Source organism: Piliocolobus tephrosceles, chromosome 8 (genome assembly GCF_002776525.5).
Source record: "Piliocolobus tephrosceles isolate RC106 chromosome 8, ASM277652v3, whole genome shotgun sequence".
Lineage (NCBI taxonomy): Eukaryota > Metazoa > Chordata > Mammalia > Primates > Cercopithecidae > Piliocolobus > Piliocolobus tephrosceles.
The window spans coordinates 42,524,221-42,537,762 of record NC_045441.1 but is presented as its reverse complement, the minus strand read 5'-3'; positions in this window follow the sequence as shown (position 1 = coordinate 42,537,762).

Genomic DNA, 13,542 nt, shown 5'->3' with positions numbered 1-13,542 from the left:
ATAAAACTGGACTAAATACTCCAATTAAAAGGCTGATTTTCAATCTGGGCTACAAAAAAAGAAAAGAAAAGCATGTCTCAAGTAATGCTATTTAAAAGAGAGATCTTTAAAATATAAGGACATAAGTTGAAAGTTAAATGATTGAAAAATATACACCACGCAAATTTCAGGCATAAGAAACTCTGTCAAGAAGATAAATAATTCTAAACATATATGCATCTAGGAACAGTTCTTCAAAATAAATGAAGCCAAATTAACATACTTTTAAAATTCTGTAGAAGGAAATTACTTAATGGGGCATTTCCCAATTACATATTTGGTTGAAAAAGGTTTCAGTGCAGTTATGCAGTAAATGCAGAGACAACAAAATCAACTTGAAAGTCCTTGTAAGATATTTACCCTTAATTTCATTATAGTAACATCACATTAATAAAGGGATTATATTAATTTTATTAATAACTTTAATCAAAATTGTTATTTCCAATCTATACATTTTTATATTTGTTGAAGCTGAATGAAAAAATGTGTTTTGAAAATTGAATATTTAACGTGTTTATTTATTTTGGAGTTACTTATTGTTCTTCAGGATACCCTGATATTGTCCACCAAGGTTGCTGTTAAATTGTATACTATCACTCCACTTTCTAATCATCTATTTAACAATATAATCTATAACATTAAATGTATATGTCTATATGTGTAGGTCATAAGATACAAAATTTATTTTCTATAATATTTAGTTCCTACATAATCCCATCCTATGATAGAGAAATGTATTTTGATATTATACTTTAAATAAGGGCCAGATAATTTGCTAGAATATCTCTCTTTCTCTTCTTTAAATGTAATTTGTAAAATATAGATTGTTTTTATCTATATTTTGTAAAATATAGATGGCTTATTATCTCTATTTAATTTATGGTTATTTACTGCTTCTCTTGTCATGCACCAAAATGAAGGCTTATTCTTCTTTAATCTTAAACTAATCTTTATTCTAGCATCTGATTTAAAATCTGCATCTGCTTTTTCATTTCTTTCTAATTTTTGTACAAAATGGCATATGGTATTTTTACTTCCCTTAAATCCAGTCTTATTATAAATGGATATAAGCATCTGATTGTTCTTTATATCTTCTAGTTTTAAAATACATTTTAAAAGTGCATTTTAAGGGAGCTGGGCATAGTAGCTCACACCTGTAATCGCAGCACTTTGGGAGACAGAGGTGGAAGGATCACTTGAGGCCAGGAGTTCCAGACAAGCCTGACCAACATGGCGAAACCCCATCTCTACTAAAACTACAAAAATTAGCTGGGCATGGTGGTGCATGCCTGTAATCCCAGCTACTTGGGAAGCTGAGACAGGAGAATCACTTGAACCTGGGAGGCGAAGATTGCAGTGAGCCAAGATCATGCCACTGCACTCCAGTCTGGGCAACAGAGCAAGACTTTGTCTCTCAAAAAAAAAAAAAAAAAAAAATTAGTTTTAAAATACACCTTTTTCCATAAAACACTTTCTATATGACCCTTATATTATGATGAGGATACTATAAATTATTTTAGGATTGTATAGATAGTTTATTATTAATGAATTCTGTTTCCATTTCAATGTCCAAACACATATTATGAAATATTGGCTAAGATGGGAGAATGTATTGCTTCTGATAAAGTTGATAGCTGATTTGACTTTCTAGCAAAATTTATGGCTTAGTTATCATTGCTCCAAGTTTTATTTTCATAAATTTTCTTAAATATGTTTCTCTAATCCTCTGATGTTGCATATTTTAGTCTATATGGTAATTCTTGAGGGAAATGCATATTCATTGGGTTCTCATCTTCCACAGAACAATTTCAGTTTCTGACTGTAATTGTATTAGTTTTTCTTTCCTCTATTTTGAAGCCCCATCATTGTTTTTGTTAAGCTTTACGCCTATACTTATGTAAATTATTTCCCAGTAGGTTTATTTTAATTATTTCTGCTTGAACTTCTTTTCAAAGTAATTAATTTTGCTACATGTATTTTTTTCATATATAATAATATGTCTTTTTTGTTCAAAATGTCATCAAGATTTTTTTTTGCACCAATCAGTGGGAAATTTTTAAAATTAAGAAATGAAACATGTTTATATTTATTATAAATTTGAAAGTGAAAAATAATTTCAATATTTCAAAATGCTATGTCCTTGAAGGAATCAAGGTATAAGGTTTTTTTATTCGATGCACAGCAGAAAGGGAGTAGGTGAAGAACCTGGCGCCTTCTCTCCTCCCTGGTTAATAAGGAGAGTGGAAGTGTTGCTTGGTAAAAATGAGTAAGCAGGATGTCTGGTTGCTTCGAGAGACCTGTTTCTGCCACCCTACCTGTCACTTTTAGGGCTGGATAATAGAACCAACAGATATCTTTCATGAAATCAGTGATAATTATATCTCTTTCCAGATAATTATGTCTTAAAGCAGCAAAGCTCATTAAAGAAGGTAGTGCCTAAAGGATTACCCCAATTTCCTTGACCCTTAGGATATTGTGAGTCGGCCACCCTGCCGCTGAGAAGGACGTGGCATTTACTTGAGAGAAAATGTTGACGCCAAAATGCGCTCAGGGGAGAGGATACAGATAACAGCAAGGAGTATGTGAGGTGAAATTCATCTCAGGACACGCCCATCTCAGCAGATGCTCGCGCGGGAAGGACCAGACACTTGAGGGACTGCAGATGGGCGAGGTGCCGCCAAGTACGGATCTGAAGGTACCATTAAACACTGTGAATAAGGAAACCACAAGATGACGGTGGAACAGATGCATTCCGTGAGGCCATGATAAGACTCAAGACCCCCAGCATCGAGATGTTATTTGGAGAAAAAAACCAAAAAACAAAAAACCAGAAATGAAGAATTCCTAAATGTGTCATTAAAATAAAACAACTTTAAATGCTCTTCCACTAGATTCAAGTATTTGCTATCAGGCAGAAATTGAGGCATAAACTAAAAAATTGGGACTTTTCTAAAACTTTGGAAGAAAAAAATGATATAACTTTTTGTTTACTCAAATTTCTGGCGTAGGAATTGTACTAGATATTAGAAGAAAAAGCATCTTGCTGGGAATGTGTGCTTCTTTCACCATCACAGGTGGCTGTTTCTTCAATAAGTTGTATTGGATAACTCAACAAGTAGATGACACCAGAATGGTGGGCACCTGAAGAGAGTTGGGTGCTCTCCAGAAAAGGCATGATGGAGCAAGGGCAGGAAGACTAAAGGCTAATCAAGTGCCGGTAACACAGTCTTCCTCCTGTGAGACCCTTTGTGAATCAAATCCAACAGGAAACAAGTCAACACATATGATTTTATATGTATGTTACATATGTATTTTATATGTTATGTACATAGTGCATTTGATAAGTAAATTCTCATTTATGATAATTTCAGTCTTCTAAATTTTAATATTTTGCTTAACAATATGGCTTGCATAAATATTTTGAGATGTTTACTTTCTAAGAAAGCTAATTTTCTCTTATCAGTTTGCAAATATGTAAATATATACAAAAAACTTTATATATGGGTAAATATTCAATATGCAAACTAGAATTCTAAAATATGATCAGTAGAGCTGATGGCGGTTTACGTCATGGGAAAGGAAAATAGTGATTTCACATTTGTCTTCCTTGGTGAAAGTCTCCAACAGAAAGGTCATCTATTCAAATACCTGTCTACTGTCCTTTGTGCTCTAGTTCTTACTCAGATTGGACTCTAACAGTGGATATTAAAATCTTGTCTGGAGTAAGCTTCCTGTGCTCTTTTTGAAGTCTCTAAACATGCATGACAATGCTGAAACTTTAAAGTGCATAGGTATCACCTGGGGCTATTGTGACAAAGCAGATTCCTGGGTCCCAGCCTCAGAGATTCTAATTCAGTGTAGCAGGGAATGCTGTTGCTGAGGGTCTGTGACCACACATTGAGCAGTGCTGGTCTAATTCACTTCATCCCTAAATGGTTATATCCAACTCTGATGCAGCACGCACTTGAATTCCACCTCTAAGACCTCACTTCATGAGTTATATTTTCATTTCATCCTCTGCCTATTTTAGCTCTTTCCTCCGATACTGGGAATACCTTGTTTAAAAAAAAAACAGTAACAATATCCCCTCTTTCTATCTACCTCATTCTCCTTTCTTGCTACTGTTTCTCTTTGCCTCTCCCAGCTCCACTTTTTCCAACTAAACTAGTTGCTGGCATCCTCAGCCTCTACTTCAATCCTTTCTTGCCTGATAACTCATGGCATTTAATCTGCCCTACCTAATGCTGCACTGTAATGCCTCTGATGATAACATCCCACCAAACACAACAGTTCTTTCTGTCCTTACTTCCCTGTACCTCAGTCTGATTTAAGCTATTGTTTCTACTGTAGGTCTCTACTCATTCAAACTCTATCGTCTTGACTATTGTTACCAAGCTCACTCATGCTTCTGATCTTTTAAGTTCCCACTGTCCTGCTTTTTTCATAAAATCCTCTTCCTCCTTTGATTGTGGATAACATGCCTATTTCACCAACCTTCTGTCTTTAGTCCACACTCTTCCTAATTTTGCAGTGGTTGGCTCCTGGCTGTGTTCTTACATCCTTCCTGAATTTCTGACTCAAATGCTTAAGTGTTACCTTGGATTTCTTACATTCAAGCTTAGAATATTCAATAATTTCCTTTTCAGTCCTGTTTTTCCCATCTCAATATGTCGAATGATTCCACTCTGACTCTAATCATGAAAGCCAAACGTGTCCCATTAAGCACCACATCTAGCCATTTGTACTTAGATATTTTCCTCCGAGGCCTCCTCCTCACCAGCACTGTTTATGTTTAAGTAAGCGTCATCTCTCATTGGGACTGTTACTGCATTCTCCTAATCGTTTTCTCTGCCTGTCTCCTGCTTGACCTCTTTACCTTGTACATTGTAGCCAGGGTAAATTATGTATAACAGGAATCATCATCCCTTATTTCAAATTCTTCAAAGAGCCATGCACCTCAGATTCACTAGCCTGACAGATGTTGACCTGATCCTATTTATTTCTCCAGTCTCATTTCCAAATACATCTTACTTTGCCCCATACCTGATAGTGATAGTGAAAACACATTGCTGTCTTTGGCCTCTACAGCTCTGCCTACTTAGAATACATTTTGCTTTATTTCTTATTGCTAAAATATGAATATAGATATATTTATAGTTATATAACAGAAACATCTACCATCAAAATTAATGCTGCCACTTTCTCATATTTGCAGCAAAAACAGATATATTTAATGTGTAATTATTAAGGGCATAGAGTTTGGAATTGGGTAATCCAAGTTTGCAACCAACTAGTTATGTAACATCAAGCTTGAGACTTGAAATTTCTGTGCCTCGATTTTCTTATTTATAAAATTGGGATAATAGTAGATTATTTGTGGGCATATTGCAAGGATTAAATAAGTTAATAAATTAAATTTTCCTGGCTATTCTGAAAATAAACCTTCTATGAAAATTTCAGAAACACTTTGTTCTATTGGGACATTTTATTGCAATTTCATTAAAATTTTAGCTTATGTAATTAAAAAACGGACACCCCACTTCTGTTCCTTACTTTCACTGTGACCATCAAAAATTGTTTAAACCCTGCTGGCCTTGGCTTCCCCATCTTTAAATGAGCATAACCATTTATAATATTCAAAATAATATTGTAAGAATTAAGTAAAATGGTTTTTGTAAAGTACTTGGAAAAGATGCCTGGCCCATAGAAGACGTGCAATAAATGTTGGTTTTATTATTATTATCACTACTAATTATATCAGAATTGAATTCTCTCATTCATGAAATGGACTATCTACTTTATTCAGTTTGTCTTTGGTGTATTTCAATGGCACTTTTATAAGCAAAATTATTTTTTAAATCAAAATATTTTCTCTAATATAAAAGTTAAGATATTTTATTGCTGGTTTTGCTCTCCTAAGTAGCTACTGCTGTTAAATTCTGTTGGTTTTCCACATTTTAATTTATCCAGCAAATCTGCCTGAATATACATTTTCCTGTATATTTTCTATTTTCTGGATAGACAGTATTATTTTAAAACAAGGAAAAATTAGGTTTTTATTTCCAAATCTTTTACTAGATATGTACATACACATTTTGCTTATTTCAGCGTTTGGCTTGATTTCTAATCAAATATGGCAGTAAGACACTCCTCCTTGACCAAGCGTTCATCAGGCTCCCCTAAGCTTCTTTTCTCCTAGGCCTCAACCTTGGCTCCCATCCTTGCCAGACCTGCATTGCCCGGTTTTAGCAGGAATTCTGGTGAGTCAGTTTAGAGAGGATCCCCTCTAACCTTCAATCTGAACCCCCTGGCCTGTCTTCAGCAAGAATCCCGTGAGGTTGGTCTAGCAGGAATCCCCCAACCCTTTATGCCTGCTCTTAGGAGTGTTCCATCCACTGACCTCTCCCTACTCCTTGGCTGTAAAACTCTAGCAGCCTTTACTGTATTTGGAATTTATCCCAGCTTTATAGTGAGGCTTCTTTTCCCCTGTTGCAATAGTTTCTGAATAAAATCTGTCTTTACTGTATTAACTAATGTTTGACATTGGTTCTCTTTTTGACAGTTTCTTGCTACTGAAACTTGGATCTGGATCAGAACCACCATCAAACCCTTAGATAGGATCACTGGACCTCTCAGAGTGTGCATCAAGACTTTTTGTCTTCAGTCTACTTGCTTGTTTGGGTTTGCAGTGATAAGTCTGGCCCTAAAACCCAGTGCTATAGATAAATGTCTGTTTACAGACTTTGAGTCTTAAGATTCTCAGTATAGCTTGAGGCTGGATTACAGTTCCAAGCAAACAGAGACTGGGACAGAGCCGTAAGCACCACTGTGTATAAGAGGCAAGTTTCTGTAAGAAGCAGAGGCTGGGATACTGTCCCAAGTTTCTCTGTTCTAAGTTTAAAGAAACTGTGTGTTCTCACTCTACTGAAAACTCTTGTCCTCGGCCAAATTGTGCTGCTGTAATGGAATGCCACAGACTGGGGAATTACAGTGAACAGAAATTTATTGGCTCATGATTCTGTATTCTGGGAAGTCCAAAGTTGAGGGGCCAGCATCTCGAGAGGGTCTTCTTGCTGCGTCTCTCTCAGTTTTGGGGGAGAATATGCTTTTATTTTCAAACTTAGATATGTGACACTCTACAGATCAATGCTGGCACACCTGTGTGAGGCTTAACACTAGGAGCTGACAGCCAGTGATACACAAATCCAGCACCTCCCTCTCCATTTATTCTGTCAGGCTATACATTGGGAGCAACAAATATGGCTATGTGGCAGCAAGAAAGTGAAGGTCTTTTTAAGAGGTGACATCAGCAATGACACAAGCACACCACTCTGCAATTGAAGGCAGGGAACCAGAATCCAAGGGCTATGCAGAGATGTCAGACTTCAGAGGCATCTGGGGACTTTTATTTCAGACCAGCATAACCATTGGAAACCCAGGACTTGTTTCTCTCCAGTTCATTACTGCTTGGGCAGCAGCTCCAACTGCTTGGAAGGACAAAGAGATGGTGAGAGAGAGAAAAAGGGGGACAAATTCATCCTTTGAAAAGGAACTCACTCCTGTGATAATGGCATTCACCTCATCACGAAAGCAGAGCCCTCCTGGCCTAATCATGGCTCATTAGGCCCCGCCTCTTAACACTGTTACATTGGAGATTGTTTCTAGCACATGAACTTTGGAGGACACATTTAAACCACAGTACCCCCTCTTCTCAAACTCCTGTGGACGGTATGCTTTGCCGCTGTGACTGTAATACCATTGGCTTCTTTCACCCTGGAAAACCTTTACTAAAACCCCTCTTGACCTACAATGGCCCTTCTGGGGATCCTTGTCTGTCTTGATATTAGTTCACCTAGAAGACACCTAGACCAACAGGAAACAAAAATCTTGGATGCACAATTCACTTATTCTGCTTGGTATGAAGAAGTTGAAAAATGACTAAATGATTCAAACTGTACTCAAAACTCTTAAACAAGAAGAAATTCTTAAACAAGGTATTCAGAAAACATTTTCTGACCCAGTAAGCCCTTTGCACCCCTCCTATGACATTCCCGGAGTCCCGTTGCAGCCCTCCTCTGTATCTTTCTTTCTCAAAATGTCTCCTGCACGTCTCACCCCTAGTCCTTCAGCTCCCTAGAGCTGCCAGGCTAACTGGGCCCTCTCTCCTGTAGGTGAAGCCAGAGATGCAGCCTGTACTTGTTTCCAAGTGAGGCCCACCGAGGAGATAATACTCAGTTACTTGTTACCACCAAGGACTCTCATGACCCCCAGGAGGTAAGGAAAAGGTTTACTGCACAATTAAAATTTTTTCTGAGAAAATACTCTCTGTAACTCTCTGACTCATCAATTTATCCTTATTCAAGGGGCCTGGAGATGCCTCCCATTGGTTTGAAAAAGCCACATGTTTTGTCACCCTTGAGAACCATTAAAAATCTCAGACTTCGGGCCGGGCCCAGTGGCTCAAACCTGTAATCCCAGCCCTTTGGGAGGCTGAGACGGGCAGATCACGAGGTCAGGAGATCGAGACCATCCTGGCTAACACGGTGAAACCCCGTCTCTACTAAAAATACAAAAAAAAACTAGCCGGGCGAGGTGGCGGGCACCTGTAGTCCCAGCTACTCCGGAGGCTGAGGCAGGAGAATGGCGTAAAACCCAGGAGGCGGAGCTTGCAGTGAGCTGAGCTGAGATCCGGCCACGCCACTGCACTCCAGCCCGGGCGAAAGAGCAAGACTCCGTCTCAGAAAAAAAAAACTCAGACTTCTCCTGATTCCCATCAGAAACTGAGGGAAGTAGAGGAAAAAGTACTAGGTACTACCCCTCAGGACTATCTCACTGAAATTGGTCATGCATTCAAAATTATAAAACAAAAAGGGCTGAAACTGTGGTTAACCACCACCATCGATTACAAACAACATGGAAGAACATTTGGGCCTGGAACTTACTTCCCAAGCAGCTTCTGCTCTGGCCACAGACTGTAAACGGTCTGAGACCAGAGCTGCATGACACATCACAGAATAATAAAATTAATTGGTAAATGCAGACATATCCAAACTGCAGATGTTAGCCCAGTGTTATGAAAGCAGTATTTTGTTTAATAAAAAGAAAAATAATCAGCATGAGTTTATGGCATTTCAATTGAAATAGAAAAACCTGGAAAATGTAATCAATAGCAAGCTCTAAAACTGTGGGCTCCCACTGACTGGGACACTTGCTGGCATTATCATAAAAGGGGACAATGGACCCGAGGTTGCCAGGACACCAAGAGGAGGGAAGAAGCCTGAGTCCTTGCCTCACCAGGAAATGACTGACACCCCTCCAAGAAAGAAAATGTCCAATGCCCTCAACCACCACTAACCCGTAACTGGAATAACCTCGTTTCCTCTTCCCTTCCTTAGGGCCACCACAAATTACCAGTGCTGGGTTTTTATAATTTGCCTCATTTTTTTGCCTCTGCCTCAATCTCTTAATATTCTTATGGGACTCCTGAAAGCTAAACACAGCCCTTTGGTCAGCTCTGCCCCCAGGAAACCTGTTAGGAAGAGATCATCTCACCACAGGGGTGTCAAATTCACTGTGCCCCAGGGTACTCCTTAAGTCTCCCTCCCCCAGTGGCTCTGTCTGACTTCTCTGAGTCCATTTTCCCCTTCAAACTACCACACATTTAGCTAAAAATTTAAATCAACTACTAAACAGATTTTTCTCTTCTCTATGGACAACAAACAAACAAACAAACACACTTCACTGATACTGGATTTGTATGGAATGTACAATCCCTTAAAACAGAAGTAGGTCCTTCCATGCCTGTCCTCAGGATTCTCCAATATCATTTAAATCAGAAGGACATGAGGGCTCTACTCAATAGTCCCAGGTTTATTTTGTTATGCCCAGACCGTTTATTCCCCAAAGAAGACCACCAGAGTCCAGAGTCAAAGCCAAGCGGCAAGCATCTTTATTGCAAGTTCGAACTTGGTCCCTCCGTTCCATAACATACAAGAGGGCCTCGAACAATGCGTGCGCTTGCTTTTTATAGCCCGATGAAAACAGGATATGTAAGGTTACAGAGAAACAAGGGAATTCTTTAGGTTACAGCATTACAATTGGTTCCCATGCTTTCAGTACAAACGGTACTCTCCAGGTGGTGTTTGTACTGGGCCCTGGAAGTTTGGAATGTTTACACTGGGCCCTGGAAGTTTGGAATGTTTACACTGGGCCCTGGAAGTTGTGATGTATGGAGGAATGTGTTAGTGTTGGGCCCAGGAAGCTGAGAAGTGTGTCTGATTCCTTTCAATTTGACAAAAACTGTTAGTCTCAGGCAGGGTGTGGTGGCTCACACCTGTAATCCCAGCACTTTGGGAGGCTAAGGCAGTTGGATCTCCTGAGGTCAAGAGTTCAAGACCAGCCCGACCAACATGGTGAAACTCCATCTCTACTGAAAATACAAAAAATTTGCTAGGCGTGGTGGCACATACTTGGCACATGCTGGTAATCCCAGCTACGCAGGAGGCTGAGGCAGGAGAATAGCTTCAACCTAGGAGATGGAGGTTGTAGTGAGCCGAGATCATGCCATTGTACTCCAGGCTGGGCAACAGAGCAAGACTCTGTCTCAAAAACAAAACAAAACAAAATAAAAAACAACTTCTAGTCTCCACTTGTAGTTTATGAATGCTCCCATCTTAGTCATTAAAATCCCAAATGGGAAGGGTATCATTGAATCCAAGCTCTAAGATCTTCAATAAAATGGTCAAACCTGGGTTTCCCTGAGTGCTGACTCCTGCCACTATACTGTCTGCTATCACCTATAACACCCAATGTTTCACTGTCATCAATTTTTGTTCTGCCTTTTTTAGTATACTCCTTCATAAGGAATTCCAATACTTGGTTGCCTTCACTGGAAATATCCAACAATATATGCATACTAGCATGACCCAAGGATTTACAGAGGTCTCTACCTACCTTTTGAATACTCTGGGTGTCAACTTTAGTCTTCCCAAGTGACTCCACTTTACTCCAGTATGTGGATTACCTCCTTCTATGTACTGAAAGTTAAGTCACTGAGCACCTCCTTAAGGCATGAGCAAGAGAGGATCACAGGGTAGCTAGAGACAAAATTCAGTGGCGTTCACTATGTCTCTGGTATCTGGGCTGTGGTAAAACTCTCCCCACAGACCAAACCTCTACTATTTAATACTTTTTTTTCTTTGAAACAAAGTAATGCTGAGGAGTTTTTGGGCCTTGTGAGATGTTGTAGGATGTGGTACCTAATTTCTCCATGATTGCTCCAGTGCTCTGTGCTCTGATTAGGGAATCATCTCCAAGCCCAGACTTGCTATCCAAAGATGCTTTTGATAACCTTAAGGACTCTCTACTTTCATACCCTTCCCCCATGCTTGGACTCCCCATTTACTTCCTGACTTTTCCCTTGTTCGTGGATGAATGAGGAGGTCATGCCCTGAGATATTATTCTAGAAACATAGTGATTACCAGAGACCTCTATGATATTATATTTTGGCCTTGACCCAGTAGCTTGACCCATTAGCTAAGGCCTTTGAGCCATGGCTGTTGCCTTTGAGCTGTGGCTAGAACTGCCAAACATGTACAAAATACCACTGATGTGGTATTGGGTCAACCACTTGATACACATATTCCCCTTGCTATGCAGGCCCTTCTTGCTTAATGAAAACACATAACACTTTCTGCATCTTGACTTACCTCATGAAAGTTTAGTGCACTCTCCCTCTCAAATCACCATATATCATCATCAAAACCCTAACCTTGCCAACCTTGCTTTCTTTGCACATTGATGGGATGCCCCCATGAACGTGTAATTAACACTAGATCTTGTCTGGGCTAGATTTATCGGAGAGCCTCTCTGCCAAATTGACCTCAGTCTCTGTGTCTATGGCTCCCTCTTCAGAGGGAGAATGGTACCTTTTGGAAGGGATATATCATCACTCAGCAACACAAACCTCTTGAATATCAAGCCCTGACATATGTTAAGTCAGCCAGGGTGACCAAGTTATTGCTCTCACTCAGGCTTGCAAAAAAGCAGAGGAAATAAAGGTTAGGGTTTATAGTACTGTCATAGCCATTGTACTTGTGAGGTAGTACAAGATGCGGGTAAGTTGTAAAAGAAGATTCATGACAGCAGCTTGTGCACCAGGCAAAAGCAGACATCTAACAGCAGAACCTCCAGAAGCATTGTTAGCACCCGGGTAGATGGCTAGTGTTAAAACTGAGGGACAAAGTAGGAAAAGCTCGGCTGATGCCTGGAGAAATAAATTGGCCATGTAAGTGTGTTAAATTAACAGCCCTTTTCCCAACCACTCAAGGCAGCCAGAGCCTTTCCAAACTTTGGAATGATGAGTCTGGGTTCCACTTCAAGGCCCTGAGCCCCTGGTGGAAGTATTCATCCCCTACTTGGCTGTGTGGCTCAGACAAATGCTTCAGATGAACTTAGGACACACCAAAGCAGCCATTTGGCTGCTCTGAAGTCTACTGCCTGAGCCACTGTGTAGTCACACAACATGACTCAGCATGGAAAGGACAAAATATGAGATATTTTGAACAAGCAATAGTTTGGATCTTTTCATTTGTGTTTGGACAAAGTGATTGCCACTTGCCTCATCTGCCAGAAACATAACCCTGGAAAAAAACTGTAAAGTTAGGGCAAGGATGGCAAGCAACTTTCACTTCCTTCTGCCAACCCGGACTCTTCCTGATAAAATCCCTCAGGAATATCAGTTGCCTCGGCATACCTAGAATGAATTTTCCCCACTTGGGGTATCCCCTATACCATCTCTAGTGGCAAAGAATCACATGCTTTTGGCAAAATTATACAGGAAATTCAAATGACAATAAACATTAGACTAACACCCCACTTCTCTTACCAATCTCAGTCCCCAAGCACCATAGAAAAAGCCGACAGCATCCTCAAGACTAAGCTGGCTAACCTATTTAAAGAATTGAACTGCCCGTGGCCAACAGTGCTGCTCGTTCCTCTATGACTCTCAGATCCTCCCTGCTGTCTCCACATAAGTTGATGCCCTTTCAAATTATCACAGGAAAGTACATGCGGCTGCTTTAGTCATCTGCGCTAGAGGAAAATTCTAAGGGACTCATCTGACATTCTTAGATACTGTGGAGGGCAATGAAATATACTCAGGACTGTGATTAATGTGTCAGGGCTGCCTCCTTTTAGAACTTTCTGATTGTCCCTTACACAGCTTTACCAGGGGATCTGGTGCTCTGGAAACAATACCATCAAAAAACTAGAATTTATATGGAAGGAAATTTATACTGTTTTACTTATTGCTAACACTGGTGTTAAATTACAGGGTGTTCAATTTTGTGTTCCAGTTTTTCCATTAAAGAAATGCAAAAGTTATTAAGACTGGAGAAGTATTCCAATCAGAGACCTCAAACCAAGCTCTATGGAGAGTGTCTAGAGGCAAATGACAGCGAGAAGCATCAACTGTCCTAATATCTGCGGAACAAGCAGATGAT